A 17432-nucleotide genomic window follows, 5' to 3' on the forward strand; every position below is an offset into this window, starting at 1 on the left:
CTGGGGTTTAGGAGCGGTGTCAGGGTGACTATGGAAAGAGGTAATATAGCAGGTGTGATGTTGCTCTTTGAAGGGCTTGCTAGTTAAGGCTGTCATGTAAAAACTTGGCTGAGATTTCCCTCGTGTTCCTAAATAATAAGGCTGTTTTATGTGCCTTGGGCACTGAACTCTGCTATACCAGTTTTCCTAGACTGTGTAAACAATGTGATTGATAATATACACCTGCCATGCTTCTGGGAGTCTAGAATTTTGGAAATCATAGCTGGTTTTGCAGGGAGAAAGTCCCAGTGTCACCAGCCACCAATGAAAACTCTGGACTTGGAATGGCATCAGCACCATGGAGGCGTGAGATAGCCTTCATTTCTGTCCCCTAATTCAACAACAAAAGTCTGGCATCTACCCACTGACAAGAGTGCCTTTATGGAACCTCTGGGATCTGGCACCATATACCAAGGGACCGAGGCAGAGACTGACCTACCCAGGCATTGGGCAATAGACAGGTAGACCTTGGTCCTGGTTGCGGATCCTGCAGAGACTTTTGAAATGGCTTTAGCCCTTCCTCTGTGGTTCAGGAGCCTCTGGGAAACACTGTTAGACAATCACCCACAGACAAGAGAGCCTTTGTAGAAGTCCAGCTTTCTAGAAGAGAAGCTCCGCCTCATTGCTGGAGCGAAAAATTTCAAGTCTGGACACATTGGACTGAATAAGAAGAATGGCTTGACTTTACTCACAGCCCCCTTCCCCCAAGGCGACAGGGCTCAAGCCAAGAGAGATCTTCTTGGCCTATCTTAGCCAGGTTTCTCCCACAGGGCATAGCTGAAGCATGTGAGAGAGCCTTCGGCTTTCCCAGCCATGTGAAATGCTGCCAAAAGAGCTCATTTCTCTCTCTCCTCATCCAGATCCCTGAATTATGAGCTGCATGACTGAGGGGGAGTGGGGGTGGGAAGGGGGAGGCTGAAAGTAGAACAGACAAAACCCTTCTAGGGTATTAAAAGACATGAATCTGGGACTTCTCTGGTGGTTCAGTGGCTAAGACTCCAAGCTCCCAGTGCAGGAGGCCCAGCTTGATCCCTGATCAAGGACCTAGATCCCACATGCCCCAACTAAAGTTTCCATGTGCTGCAGCTAAGACCTGGCTCAGCCAAATAAATTTTCTTTTTTTTAAGACATGAATCCTACTAACTGCATCATGAACTCCATCAAGAAGCTCACCCATGGCCCACTAGGAAGACCTTAGCCACGGATCCCCTAATATAAGTAACATGAAGATATACAACTCACCAGTAAAGGTAAGCTAATAGACAACTTCAGAATACTCTAACAGTATAATACAGTAAAATGTTAAACACTTAATTCTAGCATCAAGGTTAAAGGATGAAAATATTAATAGTAACTATAGCTATAACAAGTTGTGAATGAATGCACAATATGAAAAGAGAGAAATTGTGGCATCAAAAACATAGGCGGAGGAAGAAAACGTGTGAAGTTTTTGTATGCAACCAAAGGTCACTTAAGGGGCTTCCCCACTTCTATCCCTGGGTCAGGAAAATTCCCTGGAGAAGGAAACGGCAACACACTCCAGTATTCTTGACTCAGAAATCCCATGGACAGAGGAGCCTGGCGGGCTACAGTCCACGGGGTCTCAGAGTTGGACACGACTGAAGTGACCGAACACACAAAGTTCACTTGTTCTCAATGTCAAACAGGCTACATTATAAGATGTAAGCCGGATCTAGGCAGAGATTAGGATCACCTCTCTGTTGTTTTCCTATTTCGAGGGATTTTCCTAATTTTCAGCTGTTCTGTTAAGTTTGTCTTAATGTTTGACTTGTCAGGTTTTTTGCCACCCAGACTGCTCATGGTTGGAGAATGCATTCAGTAAAGAAAAGCATCTAAATCACAAATGTGCATCTATATCATTCCTTCTTTAGCAAGTAGATTTCTTCTGCTTTCATCCTGCTTTTCCAGAATGCTTCCTCTGGTTTTCAAAGGCTTGAACAACTTTGCCAAGGATTTGCCAGTTTACTCTTTGAATTTGTGTTTCACTCCCGAATTTGAACACGAAGCTCCTTCCCACACGTTCATAGTATCCCTTCCTGTACTTACTTCCTTAATTAAACATCATAGAATTTTATATCTGGAAAGTTTCTTAGAAAGAGTGTAATCATCTCATTTCATGTAAGAAGCATCAGGAGTCTTAAAAGGTGAGATGAGTGGCCCAGGGTCACAGAACCAGTTAATGGCTTGGTTTCCCGATTTAGTCTCGATGAATGGCCATGATGCCCGTGCCGGGAGCACTGTGTTCTTCTATGCCATTTCCTTCTCCAATGCATGAAAGGGAAAAGTGAAAGTGAAGTCGCTCAGTCGTGTCCTACTTAGCGACACCATGGATTGCAGCCTACCAGGCTCCTCCATCCATAGGATTTTCCAGGCAAGAGTACTTGAGTGGGTTGCCATTACCTTCTCCGAATGCAATTGAATAGTCTCCCAAAACTGAAAGATACCATCCCAGCCATCAGTACATTCATATCTGTTTTGCGGAAATCAAATGCACACAATAAAGTATAGTGTGAAAAATTCTAAAACCAACTTGGCTCCTAATTCAAAGTCAAACTAAATATAGACAGGAGAATAATAGGGCTGCAAGTTCAGGCAACACACCTACTGTGTGTTTATTAACCTCAAAGCCTTAGCAAAGGGAAAATGTTAATACATCATAAATTCATTTAGTTTTGCAGGTCCGAAATGTATAGTGCTGATAAAATACATCATTCCTATGGTACTGGTTAAGTGTGAGAAAGGCTTTTGAAATTTTGGCACGTGAAAACAAAAAATTAAGTGCTTGGCTTTCTGTGTCTCTCTCATTACGAATCCTCTGCAAATCTCTTCTGATAGAAAACTGTATCCCATTTTAGGAGTAGAATATATAAAGACTCATCTTTAGAAAACATCAGTTTCCTCTTCATCCTTTCATCTTTGGATCTATTAACAGGAAAGGCATAATTTGTTTCTAGAGAATTCCTGTGTATTAAGAAAGCTCTTTTTTGCATGTGATGAGCAGAAGCTTGTTTTACCTGTTTGTTTCATGAAGACTCCTTTTCATAATGGAATGACATAGGCATAGGGCTAAATTGGCTACTAAAATATCTGAAATGATAAATTATACAAGAAAGAAAATAAGTAGAAAATAGATTATTTAACTTTATGTAAATATTTAATGTTTTTTATTTGTAGCATATAACATAATTTTCTTTAAGACCACATTTATATTCAAGGCCAGTTGCTACTTTTACAGATATGCTCCATTTAGTTTTTGCTTAAAGCCTTTGAGTGCCTTATTATGTGAACTGGTTTAAAGTAATTAACATATTATAAAAACAGTGCTTTTAAAACTCTTGGAGCAATTAAATTTGTGTTATTTAATCAGTTATTTCATTTGAATTAAAAGTTGTATAGATTAGGAATTAAAATTTCCAATGCTTTTGCAAAATTCCTCCTTATTTTCAAATAAGAAGCAGCATTCTGTTACCTTTGTCAGGTGGCCAAATAAATCTTTTGACTCACAGAAATAGAAAGAAATTATCTTATCATTTTCTCCCTGCAAAGAAAAGGGAAGAATTTTGAAGTTAAAAGTAATGTTTTGAAGCTGATTGAACCAAAAACCTTTGAAGTGTAATTTTTAGAAACAGAGAGTTGTGGAGATCTTTACATAATAGGTTCTTCAAGTGGCCACAGATTTATTAAACTTATTTATGTAAACACTGAGGTTAATATCTATTGACTGGGAATACAATGATTATAAGAGAGTTTCATGGGTCCGAGAGCTTCCCAGGTACTGCTAGGGATAAAGAACCCACGTGTCAATGCAGGAGACCTGAGACCTTAGAGATCTGTGTTCTATCCCTGGGTCAAGAAGATCCCCTGGAGGAGGGCAGGAGAATCCCATGGACAGAGGAGCCCGGTGGGCTACAGTCCATAGAGTCACAAAGAGTCAGACACGACTGAGGCGACTTAGCATGCACACACACATGGATTTGAAGAGTAAAAGTTTCTTTTGTAATCAGGTCCAGAGATCAGAAGAGAGGAGCTTATTGCTAATGGTTATGCTGAAGTGGTACTTTTGGGGAGCAAAAAAATGAATTTTATGCTCAAAAGTAATTTAGGTGGAACTTTATATTATTTTTGAAAGTTCATACTTAAAGTGAAAACAAGGTCAGAGATTAGGAAATAGTTTACGCAAATCCAAGAACCCATGTTTGATATGATTTTCACACAAAAAATCATGAATGATAATATGCCTATTGGTTTGACTATGGCCGTTGGTTTGGAAATATGATTTTTGAATATCCACATTTCAAAGTGAATCTTTCTTTCTGGGAGAGTGGAAAGTGAATTACATCAGGCAATTCAAGAAGCAGAAAAAGAACTCATTAAGGTACTAGATATCAATACTTTCCACACTAGCTTCCCTGACATTTTTACCATGACAATTAATTTGTGGTTTTTAACCACTGCCCTCCATATAAGGATTAATATGTTTACCTATGCAAATATTAATTTTAGAAGTAAATTAGTTTATTTTACTGACTGGACATTTGAAGATATGAGATACAAAATAGATACATTTTGATGAAGCATGAAATGAGGCAAGTCTAGATGACACATTGTGACCTGGGTTGTAAGTATTCCCAGAAGAGAGAGGAGAAAGGGAAGATACTGATGTTGAGTATCATACTGTTCTGCTGTGAGTTTGCATAAAGGGATATTTGAATAAAGGTAAGTCCCCTTAAAAAAGCATGTTGATATTACTCATTAAAATTTAAGAACTCACTAAAGGAAAAAAATTATATATATATATATATATATATATATATACATATCTTAAAAATGTTTCAAACTATCTTTGTGCTATAAATAAATTAATTCCACTCCTTTGGGGACAGTTTTAAGTTTTATTTCAATATTATTAGTATTATATAGTTTGAATATTTTGGGTATAATATTGGCATCATGTAGATATTTGTGAGTAAAGGCTTGGCATTCAAATATTTAACTGCTCTTTTTTTTTTTTTTCCCCCAAGTAAACCTCAGACAAAACGTTGTCAACAAAGAAATTAATCAGTCTAAGAAAGAAATGGAAAATTGGTTTTGAGTCAGATTTAAGATTATAACCCAGGAATAGCAGCTCAGAAATCTCTGAGAACTGTTTCCCCCTTTAGAAGTCAAGGTAGAGTTATATGAGTTTTGAGACTGAAGGCTGTACATTAAATAACGTATTACTGACGGTTTACACAAATCAGATCTAAGTATCATCACCGCCCCTTACAAGATCAAGAAGGAATGTTATCTTTAAGGAATTGCCTCGATGCTAGGAGACTGCTGCTCCTTATGGCTGAGCAGGTATGTCTGCTGATGGGAAGGTTGGTTGATGCACGGCACAGATACGCAATGCAATTAGGGGGAGAGAGGAAGCCAAAGGGCAGAGAAAATTTTTTTTATGTTTACATTTTTGTCTTGCAGTAAAATAGGACTTCTTTTTCATAAAACTATATTTTATATTTCTAAAACCAGCAGGCTTTAATGGTGGATCATTTTTCTTACATTAATTACACAGGTACTAGTTTCTTAGCTGGAGATCAAGTATACTACCAGTGTCAATTTAGAGATAAATACCTTTGAAATCCTGATAGAGAAGAGCTATAGAAACAATGTGCCACCTCAAGTTTGTAAAATGGCCTCCGTGCATCATACAGCTTGTCTCAAATGGAGACCAAGAAAGCAAGGTCATTTTTAATCTCTATGTACATCTTGCTTTCCCGGCTCCACACTAATCATTCACTGTGTTTCGCATATTGGAAGGGAGAAGATGAAGGATATAGAAGAATTCGCTTTGAAAACATGTAGTCAATGTTGCATATCCAAAAGCTCCCAGGGGATTAAACAATCAGAAAGCCCTACATCATTTGCATTTTAATGGATAAAATAAGAGTTGAAACATTTCTTTACACTTAAACTACCATGAAAAAGCCTGTGTAGCTAACAGGACGGAAGTGCTGGGGAGAGGGAGGAAGAAGTGGGGACTGTATAAAATTTAAGGGAAATTTCTTTCTTTTAGAGAATTGGAGCTGGGCTGATTAAGTCAAGGTGCCTGTCGCTGCTAGAGACACATTTTCCTAATGAAAAGTACTGTAACTTCAGACCTTTCACATTTTCCATGAATAGATGTCATTACTCATTATCACATTTATCATTACTTGTAAAACAGTGAGGTGAGAGCAGGGGAACGGACTAAAATAGCGTTGAAGAAAATTTTGTCCTGGCTTAGGTAATTTAAATGAAAGCTTTTTTGTTTTGCAAAAGCAAAAACAACCTCCATCCTTACTCCATCATACCTTTGGGAAAGAAACTCACATGAAGTAGTAGGCCATTTTTATGAAAAGTGACCACAGTTTCTGTCCCTCCTCCTCTAATTCTGAATTAGAAATGATAAAGAGCTTGACTGGTAAAATTCTGAAACAGATAATGAGTTTTTTAAGTGATAATTACTGAATCCCCTTATTTTTAGAAACCCATTAACAGGTATCTCTTTAGTCATGGAAAAAAAATCTTCATAAATATTGAATTGTGCTATCACAGGTACAAGTTTCTTTCAAATTACGGAACCAGACTAATTTCACAGGAACTATTTTCTATTAATTGGTTTTAAGATTTAATCAAGTAAAGACATCATTTATTAATTCTAATTTGAAAAACCAGAAAGAAAAGGTATAACCTGATTATCTTCAGTCAAACATCTTCACATGTTCATTTGAGTTAGAAATTGAAAACAAAAGGTGCCCCTGTGCCTTGTAAGTTTCTCCAGTTCAAAGAACAGGATTTATCAATGGGAGTCTGCGGTAGGCCTTAGAGTGATATCTTACTGCCTAAAGAGAGAATGGAGACAGCTTGGCTAGACTTGTAACAAGGATAGAAGAGCCGTTTGTTGAATTCTTAATTAGCCTAGCTGACAGGAAGAAGGCAGTGAACTGTACATTACAGTCAAAGTTCAGCAATGCCACATTTCCAATAAGCAAATCTTGACTATGTTCTTCAGATACTAAGTGGTAATGAAACCATTAAGAGGTCCCAAAGTATACAATTTTGAAAGCTGAAGATTAGTACCCCTTGTAGACAGGAAGGTCCCATAGCTATCTAGGTTCTATCGGCTGCTAAATGTTCTCTCAGTTGTTGACGAAGCCCCATTCAGAGCACATAGATATTTTTGAATGTAATGATTGTATGTTATTAATACTTGCCACCAACTGATCAAGATATGTACTGGACCTAAAACATTACAGATGATGAGGAGGAAGCACTTCAAAATACAAACATACTATAGATCTATAGATTAGACTCATTTTTACTCAAGGAATTGTCATGTATAAAATAGGAAAATAAGGGTTTTACAGATTATTGTAGAAGTAGACTTGCCAATGTCTGCCACTGACAGATTTATTATTAGAAACAACCCTTGTTTGCAATGTAAGACATTTTTATAACAAGGAATCTGACTTCAGAAATGTGTCTTTTCTAACTTTCTCTGTAAGTTTTTGATGTCTGTGTTCTCTTTCCCATCTTCACTGCTAAGCTAATTTAACTATTGCTTACTGGTTTTCAAGAAAAATATGATAAATGAATTTTTCAGCTTATATTTTTAAATTATTCACAAGGATAAATGGAGACAGGAAATCAAAGTTATCAGCAAGTGTTCTTGTTAAAGATAGTGACTGTGTTCTGGAGCTTTCTAGTTTTGAATGATCATGAAGATTATTTGAACTGAAGACATTCAGGTTGGGGCAGAAGCCTTTCTTCCTATTTGTGTTATTTCATAATTAAATTACAGGACCTTGTGTCACATCTGTGGGTTGCCAGAATGTGGACTGATCATGAAGATGACTTTTTTCTTCCTGGCTCCCTATCACAAGTCAGGTGATTATCAAAAAATGGCTGGACTATCACTAATGACAACTTCAGCTCTGGGAAACCTTGAAGAATAAAAGTTAAGGATTCCATAAAACACAACATTTACTGTAAAGGCATTGTTTTTTGATGCCCTCTTCTCCTCAAAATATAGAAGTGTTTGTCCAGGAACAAAGACTGTCTTACTCAATCTAAAGCCACATTTACATGTCCTTGGAAGAGAAACTTCATATTTGCATTCTTGAACAATAAAACTGAACAGAAAAAAAAAAGTACTAATCTTGTTTATGCACTAATTTCTTAGAGACTAAAGTATTGCAATAACCTCTCTGATAACTAAAATTATCAACCCCAAACAATTTTTAAAAGAGGTTTGAAAACTAGTAGGACTTGCTTGTGTTTGTATGGCTTATTATTTTTCCTCAAACACGTGGCACAGTTCCTGGCAGAGTGCAGGTACTTATTCATTCATTCATTCAATAAATATTTACTGAACATTTTCTATGCCCCTGGATCTGTGTAAAGTTAGTGAAATACAGTATTGCATAAAAGCATTTCCCATGGACAGAGGAGCCTGGCAGACTACAGGTCATGGGGTCATGAAGAGTTGGACAAGACTTAGCAACAGCAACAATAACAATGAATAAAGCATTTGTGCTTTATTCCTGCATGGAGCTTATCATCTAGTGGAAGAAACAGATGAATAAAATATGTATATCAATAAATTTATGTAAAATTATAACAATGTAAAATTATACCATGTTAAGTATATAGATGGAGTGGCTTAAAGTGCTATTAAAGTATGAAATAGAGACATTTAACCTAGTCAGAGGACATCAGAAAGACTTATTCAAGGAAGCAGGCAAAATTGGGAGTTGAGAGATCCTTAACCCTGGCTACGTTCTAATGAAATTGATGCAGATTGAAGGAAAAGCTTAAATATACAAAAAAGGAGAAAATAATTTAATTAAGATCAAATGTAAAAAGATAGGTGATTGAATATTTTAGAATTTGAGGTGTAGGTGGGATATTCATACAGAAGAATTGGATAGGTAGGTCTGTTGCTTTGCAGAAAAGTTCTAACCATAGAATCCTTATTAGATGAGTTAGAGCTAAAGATTTTGGAATTAAAACCTCAAAAACAATGTATAGTACAGTACGTTGAATAATGCGCCTTCTCACCCCCAATATGTCTGCTTCTTAATTCCTGGAACCTGGGACTATTAGTTTATAGGCAAAAAGGACTTTGTAGATGTGATTGAAGTAAGAACATTTAAGATTAAGATCCTTCTGGGTTATATGGGCAGATCTAATGTTCTCTTCACTGCAATGAAATGCTCATTTTAAGGGAGACTCAGGAGGGGCCAAAGTCAGAGGAGGAGGCAGTGTGAAGTGAGCAGAGACTGAAGTGCTACTCTTTGTATATAGAGTGAGGGGCCACAAGAAACACAGGTGGCCCATAGAAACTGGAAAAGGAGAGGAAGCTGATTCTCCTCTTGGAAAACCCAGAAGAAACCAGCCCTATTGACCACTTGACTTCAGCCAATGAAGCTCATTTTGGACTTTGAACCCCCTCAGGGTTGTAAAAGGATAAATTTATGTTGTTTTAAATCCATAGTCCTTTGTGACAGTGACGAAAGGAAACTAAAACAAATGGAGAGGATAAATAGGGCAGATATAAAACTCTAAGGAAGACTCACCTCTAGAAATAATAGTAGGAGAATGTTCTAACGCAGAAGATAATATTTTTTGTTGTTTTAGTCGCTAAGTTGTGTCTTGAGTCTTTTGCGACCCCACGGACTGTGGTCCACCAGGCTCCTCTATCCATGGGATTTTCCAGGCAAGAGTACTGGAGTGGGTTGCCATTTCTTTCTCCAGGGGATCTTCTCCACACAAGGATCAAAACCAGGTTTCCTGCACTGCAGATTCTTTACCACTGAGCCACCAGGGAGCTAATGAGAATCATAGTTCATGGAAACTTCACTGGATCGGGAAGGGGGTTGCATCAAGAGGAGATGATAGATTAGAGAAAATGCAGAGGCTGAATGATGAGCAGCCCTGTGGAGATGCAAGACCAATATTGAGGGTAGGGGATCATGACCTCTGGGTGGATATGGTTGTTATGATCTGAGATTCTATATTAAGACATTAGAATCCAGAGGTGGGTGGGGATTCAGCATAGAGATGTGTGGAGGACTGGAGCTGAGGTGGTCCATGTGTATACTTAGCTCCTTTAGTGAGACAGCAGTTCTTAGAGCTGAAGCGAAGACTTGTCTGTAAGTGCCTAACCTACTGAATTTGTGTCCTTACTGAGTTATTTTACAGAGAACAACAACAGGTAGGAATTTTCTTCTGGTTTTAAGCAAGGTATCCTTATTTTCCTTTAAGATGGAATCTTTCATCTTGCTTCTATGCAAATGGTTGGGTTCACATTTTTACTTTCCTTTAAAAATTAAAGTGGCTGACACAACACTCCATTTTTTTGGATCCATTTGTTCTCACCTCCAAGCTAGAGTCTACAGGGTGAGTGTTTTATGTTCTAGCCGAATTTCTGTAGCCAGAGAGCTGGGAGGAATGGAAGTTTCATGCATGGCAGATAGCTCAGATAAAGTGGTATGCCATCCTTCTTAGAACTCAGGACTGTGCTCTCTCCTCTGCCCTCTGCCCTTTGCCTTAGTCCAGGATCACTTTACCCAGTGGGACACCCTGTCAAGTAGAATTTCCCTGTGAAACCCTGGAGCCTTTACTTCTATCAGAGGTATTTCATTGTTCATTTTTTCAGACTTCACCTGTCTTTCCCCTGGAGACCTTCCCCTAGTGTTCAAGCAGAAGAAAAAGACAACAATTGAATTTTCTTTATACCATTCATACCATATTAGGGAACATTGACAAGTTCTTTCTGAGACTGATGGCATTGTTGAGAGCATGTTTTTGTTCACTTCTTCCGTCCTCTCCAGAAACATTTGTTTCTTTCTTTGGATTAGTTTATTAAAATGCATTATGTTTTCCATTGTTCTTGTTTAGTGACTGTTGGTGAACATTTCTGACTGGCTTTTATTAGCTTTTCCGCACCCCCCCCCCCATTTTGCTAAATTTTATGGGAAAGAAATTACATGATTCAATTGTAATCCACCATCTTAACATGTATGCTTGTAAACAATATTTCACTGCTTACTTTTATTCATTATTTAGAAAGGAAGTCAATCTACCAAAATTATACTTCAGATGTAGGATTAATTACTTTTATGAAGCTAAATTTATTACAGATATAGCTAAAACTATCTTGTGTTTTTAATTTCCTTAAAGTGCCTCGATTGTACAGTGATAAGAGCAATAAACATCAAATATAAATAAGTGCTTGCATCTGACAAGTAATTTATAAATATTTTACATGTACTGTGACCATATTTATTTATGTACAGATAATACATAGTCAGATTATCTCTACAAATAAAAATGCTGACCATACAAAGTTGTAATTCATAGGTATTACATGTCTCTTCTCCCTTGGTTTATACGCCTCTGCATCCTTTCCCGTAATTATTTCCTTAACTCATGGCTGTCAGTTCTACTTTAAGACAAAAGCCAAGGAAATGCAGCTTTTGAGTTTGTGCCATAAAGATTTTCTTTGCCTTGGAGAAAATAATATTTCAAATACTCTAATAATATTTTCTCTGCCTTGGAGAAAATAATATTTCTAATAATATTGCATATTATAGTTTTTATCATTCTGAGGTTCTAAGTTAGAAGCAATGGTCTGGTTCTTGCTAAACTTCCCATAAGCATATGTAAAAATGAAAAACTAAGCAGAGAGGTTACAATCACAATAATACATAAAAGATAAATGCCCAAGAGAGTCGATTCGGATGCCAACACTGTATGCAACTCATATTTAATTCAACTCAGGGTTGTCATCTAATCCTCTTTTAGTTGCTATATCCTTGAAATGTGTGGATGTTTCAGTAAAAATTCAGTGAGACTCAAAAGAGGATATCTGATAAGGTCATAATGAGGCAAAACTATATAGTGTTTGCATGTGCGCACACACACACACACACACACACACATAAACACACATAGAGGAAACTGAAATCAAGTCACAGGTGACTGTGACCCTGCCAGTGGCTTGTTGCCTCATAAGTGACTGTCATCCTGCCCTGCTTTCTCTCTCTAGCACAAAACTATTTCTCTGGATTCTAACATCTCATCTGTTCTATAAAGGAATAACTAATACAAATGTCTTTCATTTCTTTTTGTTCTTATAAGCAAAACAACAGCGAGGAAGCCTGATTTATTTCATTAAAATTATTCTAAATCACACTAACCAACATTAAACTGACAGTATGTGTAGGCCATAAAAAAGACCATAATTTTATTCTTGTCCTCTGATTGTTGGTATCTGGAATTATTAATAAAAAAGCTCAGGAAGCCCAATAACTTCTAGACATTATATTTGGCCTATGAGAAATTCCTAATGAAATATCAATGAAGACTCAAAAAGTAATTCTACATGTATATTACCATGAGATGAAATTTTACTGTCTAGTCAAGAGGTGTAGAAATCATTTGGATTAAGGTTACTTGTAGAATTCCAAAGCAAGCTTCTTCTTCCTTCATTCTCTTGGGAGAGAGAGGCATTTTGTGTTTTAATACAATACTAATACTCTCTAAGCAATGCAATAATGAGATGTAATTTTTAAAGATTTGTACCTTTTGGTATTCGAGCATTACTAACTCAGGTCAAAATACATTAATTCCTATGCCAAAGGCCTTTGAGATCTGTAAGCATTGGCCCATAGGAAGCATGTTTTTATGCAACTCTTCTATACCGTATGTGTGGCTGGAATACACTTTGATTATACATCATAAACTATTCATCATAACCTATGTCACTCACAGCCAGTATTTCTGTGATCTGTCTGAAATCTTTCTCTATGCTTACATTATTCAAGTACTGTTTTGCGAGATAGAAAGCTGTGGTAAATTATGTTGTTTAGTTGCTGAGTCATCCAATTCTTAACCCCATGGACTGTAGCCAGTCAAGCTGCTCTCTCCATGGGATTTCCTAGGCAAGAATACTGGAGTCAGTTGCCATTTCTTTCTCCAGGGGATCTTCCTGACCCAGGGATTGAACTCTCATCTCCTGCATTGGCAGGCAGATTCTTTACCATTGAGCCACCAGGGAAGCCTGCTGTAGTAAATACTGGGTGCTTGTATTGTCACTAGAGAATTGACTTGAGTTTTCAATATCCTCTGCCTTATAAGGACAAATCAATGTTGAATGTCCATCAACACTCTCCACTTTAGCTCACTACTATAAAGCTGTGGATATCTCATTATACTGTGACCCAACTTTTGTTCAGTCATTAAGTTATGTCCAATTGTTTGCTAACCCATAGACTGCTGCATGCCAAGCTCCTCTGTCATTCAATATCTCCTGGAGTTTGTTCAAATTCAAGTCCACTGAGTCAATGATGCTGTCTAACCATCTCATCCTCTGCTGCCCCCTTCTCTGCCTTCAATTTTTCCCTAGCATCAGGGTCTTTTCCAATGAGTCAGCTCCTCCCATCAGGTGGCCAAAGTATTGGAGCTTCAGCTTTAGCATAAGTCCTTTCAATGAATATTCAGGGTTGATTTCTTTTAGGATTAACTTATTTGATGTCCTTGCAGTCCAAGGGACACTCAAGAATCTTCTCCAGCACCACAGTTTGAAAGCATCAGTTCTTTGGTGCTCAGCCTTATTTATGGTCCACATGTCACATCCATACTTAACTACAGGAAAAACCATAGCTTTGACCAGATGGACCTTTGATGGCAAAGTGAGTTCTCTGCTTTTTAATACACTGTCTAGGTGTCATAACTTTCCTTCTAAGGAGCAGGTGTCTTTTATTTTCGTGGCTGCAGTCACTGTCTGCAGTGATTTTGGAGCCCAAGAAAATAAAATGTCACTGCTTTGACTTTTTCCCCATCTATTTGCCATGAAGTGATGGGACTGGATGCCATGATCTTAGTGTTCTGAATGTTGAGTTTTAAGTCAACTTTTCCACTCTCCTTACTTTCACTTTTCACTTTCATGCATTGGAGAAGGAAATGGCAACCCCACTCCAGTGTTCTTGCCTGGAGAATCCCAGGGACGGGAAGCCTGGTGGGCTGCCGTCTATGGGGTCGCACAGAGTCAGACACGAGTGAAGCGACTTAGCAGCAGCAGCAGCTTTCACCCTCATCAAGAGACTTTAGTTCCTCTTTACTTTCTGCCATTAGAGTGGTATCATTTGCATATCTGAGGTAGTTGATATTTCTCCCAGCAATCTTGATTTCAGCTTTTGCTTCATCCAATCCATCATTCCAAACATGCATACAGGTTTCTTAGGAGACAGATAAGGTGGTCTGGTGTTGCCATCTCTTTAAGAATTTTCCATAGTTTGTTGTGATCCACAAAGTCAAAGGCTTTATCTTAGTCTATGAAGAAGAAATAGATGATTTTTTGGGGGGAATTCCTTTGCTTTTTCTATGATACAGTGGATACTGGCAATATGATCTCTTGTTCTTCTGCCTTTTCTAAATTCAAAACTTGTACATCTGGAAGTTCTCAGTTCACGTACTTTTGAAGGTTAGCTTGAAGGATTCTGAGCATTACCTTGTTAGCATGTGAAATGAGTGAAATTGTAACATAGTTTAAGCATTCTTTGGCATTGCCTTTCTTTGGGATTGGAATGGCAACTGACCTTTTCCAGTCCTGTGGCCACTGCTGCATTTTCCAAATTTGCTGGCGTATTGAGTGCAGCACTTTAACAGCATCATCTTTTAGGATTTGAAACAGCTTAACTGGAATTCCTTCACCTCCACTGGCTTTGTTCATAGTGATACTTCCCAAGGCCCACTTGATTTTACACTCCAGGATGTCAAGCTCTTGGTGAGTGACCACATCATTGTGGTCATCTAGGTCATTAAAACCTTTTTTGTATAGTTTTTCTGTGTATTCTTGCCACCTCTTCTTAATCTCTTCTGCTTGTGTTATGTCCTTGCCATTTCTGCCCTTTATTGAGCCCATCTTTGCATGAAATATTCCCTTGTTATCTCCAGTTTTCTTGAAGAGACCTCAAGTCTTTCCCATTCTATTGTTTCCCTCTATCTCTTTGCATTGAAAACCACTGTAGTTCACCCAGTTCATCACTTTGACCTTATTCTTTTAAAATATTATCATTAAGGTATAACTGGCATAAATTGTAAATGTATAGCTGGATAGAACTTTGCCTGTATACATATTCAAGGAACCACAAGTCTGATCAACGTGTGTAACATTGACAGTAGCCCAGAAAAGTTGCATATTTTGTAATTCCTCTGAACTTTGGAGAACAATGGGTGAAAATATCCTTTTCCTAACTTGTAGATAATTGTGAAACCAAATGAAATGAGTTAAATCATCATTTGGAAATACAAAATACAACCAAAAGAACAAGCTTTACAGAAGCAGTAGTAATAGTTATGAAAGATTTCCCTAATCCAGCGATCATTCTTTCACATTGTCTTTCTCATTATATATAAACTTGCAAAGCCTGGTGGCTTAACTCAGCCGATTGAATCTCTCAAAGCTAGACTTTCAAAAATAACAAATTTGAAAATTATGTATAAACAGTCAAAGTTCTCACCAAAGGCATAGTTCATCAATATTTCTTCTAAAGTGTAAGCAGCTTAAAAAATTTAATTATTGCCTCTATTCTCATGGAAACTTGCATATACATTTATATATACATATAAAATGTTATCACTGAAGTGAAAAATGATTAGCATCTATTGATGACAAACCAAGCAGAATACTTACATGGTTAATGATATTGACATATTCAAAGTAAAACAAAATAAAGACAAATTAGTTCTTATTTTCTTTAGGGGCTATTCGCATAGTACAATGATATTATTTTAGCTTCTGCTTTTTTAACAAGAGTTAATTGGCGGCATTACCTACTCAACAGACACAAATTTGAGTAAACTCCAGAGTTGATGATGGACAAGGAGCCCTGGTGTGCTGCAGTCCGTGGGGTCGCAAAGAGTCAAACACTACTGAGCGACTGAAATGAACTGAATTGTCATCATTATCACATAAAAAAAAAAAAAGATTTTCTAAAGAGAATCTGAGTAACCAGAACAAATCAACAGATTTGAAACACTGGAAAACTGTATACAAATTTTTTTGATGGCTGATGAATTTAGCTGGACTATTAACATATATTTTCTTCCTACATGTACCCAGTCTTTCTTTGTTGTTGTTCAGTTGCTCAGTCGTCTCCGACTCTGCAACCCCATGGACTGCAGCATGCCAGGCTTCCCTAAATACAGTCTTTCCTATATACAGTCAATCCCCAAACAACACAGGAATTAGCGGCACCAACCCCCCATCCCCCAACTCTCCACACAGTTGAAAATCTGCCCATAACTTTTGACTCCCTTAAAACTTAACTACAGAGGGCAGTCCTAAGATGGCAGAGGAATAAGACGGGGAGACCACTTTCTCCCCCACAAATTCACCAAAAGATCATTCGAACACTGAGCAAATACCACAAAACAACTTCTGAATGCTGGCGGAGGACACCAGGCACCCAGAAAGGCATCCTATTGTCTTCAAAAGGAGGTAGGGCAAAATATAAAAATAAAAAAAAAGAGAGAGAGAGAGAGACAAAAGAATTAGGGATGGAGATCCATCCTGGGGAGGGAGTCGTAAAAGAGAAGTTTCCAAACACCAGGAAACCCTCTCACCGGCAGTTCTGTGGGGAGTTTTGGTATCTCAGAGGGCAACATAAGCGGGAGGAAAAAATAAATAAATAAAACCCACAGACTACGCACCTAACTGCAACTCCCAGTGGAGAAGTAGCCCAGATACTCGTGTCCGCCAACAGCAAGCGGGGGCTGATCAGGGAGCCGCGGGCTGCATTGCTTAGGGTAAGGACTGGGCCTGAAAGCCCTGAGGGCAATCTGAGGAAGCTAACATGAGATAGCAACCCAAACTGTGGGATATCCAGAGAGAGAAAAAAAAAAAGAAGAGGAAATACAGAGAGCTTTCCCGCGAAAAGCTCTAACTTAAGGCACTGCCGGTCAGCTCACAGAACAAAGGACTGAACGAATACCGAGGAGAGCTAGCCTGAAGTGGACCAGCCCAGCCCCTGCCAGAGGCAGGGAGACAGGCGGGCGACGGACAGAGCTGGAAGGCAAGAGGCAACCTCGGCCCCAGAGACGGCATCCTCTACCAAACTGCGAACAGGCTCCCAGTTGCTAACCAAGTCTTCCTGGGATCCTGGACGGTTGACATGAGCCAGGAGGATCACAGCCAGAGACCAGCACCCCAGAGGAGACACACGGCACACCTGAGAAGGTGCGCCCACTGCACACACAGCAAACTGAGCGGCTGGGATGGCGGAGGTGATAAGACAGCACTGCACCTGGGGAGAGTGTGCTCACCAAGCACCTGGTCTCCTGAA

This window comes from Bubalus kerabau, chromosome 2 (assembly GCF_029407905.1).
Source record: "Bubalus kerabau isolate K-KA32 ecotype Philippines breed swamp buffalo chromosome 2, PCC_UOA_SB_1v2, whole genome shotgun sequence".
In the NCBI taxonomy this organism is placed as follows: domain Eukaryota; kingdom Metazoa; phylum Chordata; class Mammalia; order Artiodactyla; family Bovidae; genus Bubalus; species Bubalus kerabau.